The sequence below is a fragment of the Ursus maritimus genome, unplaced genomic scaffold (assembly GCF_017311325.1).
Source record: "Ursus maritimus isolate PB19 unplaced genomic scaffold, ASM1731132v1 scaffold_16, whole genome shotgun sequence".
NCBI lineage: Eukaryota > Metazoa > Chordata > Mammalia > Carnivora > Ursidae > Ursus > Ursus maritimus.
In genome coordinates this window covers 53,260,596-53,261,938 of record NW_024424008.1, presented here as the reverse complement: position 1 = coordinate 53,261,938, position 1,343 = coordinate 53,260,596, and positions in this window count along the sequence as shown.

Genomic DNA, 1,343 nt, shown 5'->3' with positions numbered 1-1,343 from the left:
GCAATTCTGAGTATTATTCCCCACCTTTCCACAGGGCTGTTACCGGAGCCCAGAAAGATTGAGATTTACATATATGTATATGGATATATATAAAAGAGCTATGTCAACTCTAAAGATTTCCTCCATGTAGAGTCTCTGGATCAGCATGGGAACTGTTAGAAATGCAGAATCTTGGGTCCTCTCAGACCTACTGAATCTGGATCTGAATTCTCACCTGACCCCAGAGGATTTGTCTGCACAGTGCAGTTACCAAAGCCTGGATCTAAAGAACGATGGTAAAGAGGGACAGTGGGAGTTCCTGGAGGGAGCCTCATGGCAGGTCCGGGAGCTGGGGTTCAGGGGCAGCACAGCATCATGTGGAACCCGACTCCGCTCCCCGGGCAGCTGGGCCCGCAGGGCACCCGCCAATCACCCCACTCACTCAGTAATCTGCCCTCCCCACAATCAGAGCAGTCAAGCACTCAGTGCAGCTGGGCAGCTGAATTATAGGCTGCGGGCAGATGGCGGAGATGGCTCTGTGTGTGCCATCCGAGGGGAGAAGGGAGTGAAGGGAAAGGAAGGCCCCTTCCATTGCCCTCCTTCCTCTGACAGCAGACACCCTCCTTTCTGGAGAGTCAGGCTGCTGGCACCAGCGATCAGGCGACCCCTTTCCCCCAGAACCCACTCGCTGTGCGGGGCAAACCGCTGAGCTCTCCTGCCTGCTGGGTCATAGCCACTGTATCTCAAGAGACCTCAGTTGTCGAATCCCTCTTCTCAGGGAGGAGCCCCCTCTAACAAACTAGCCTCTGACCCAAAGCCTTGCCTCTCCCCAGAGCTTGACATATCAGCAGAGGTGGACCTGAGACTGCAGGGACCACACCGCAGTCATCCTAACTGCATCCGGTCAAGCCTGGCACAGAGCGTGGGAATGCAGTGCCAGGCGAAGGGACATGCACACCAGCTTCCCGGAGAGCCAAGCTACGGTGGGTGAGGGCTTTGGTGCCTTCTCATATCAAAGCACTGGGTGTGGGGGTGGGGAGGGGAAGAACCCCAGGTCACAGGGTAAGCCATGCTGCTGTCCCTGCTCCTCCCCGCCTCCACTCAAGTGGAGCCTACGCTCTGTCTTCCCACCCAGGTCCCCGAGGCTCCCAGTGGCCTGCTCACTCAGCCACCATGTCTCAGCCCTGGTTCCTGGGAGGGAGGAGAGCTCTCTCTGTCTCCCAGACCTCCGCTTACTGGTGACACTTCAAACATCCATTATGTTTTATGGAGCACTTCTTCCAGGCCTACGGGAGACGGCTCTGGGGCTGCACTCAAAGCTTGAGGTCTCCCTACGGCCTGCAGTTCCTTCTGGCCACTTAGCC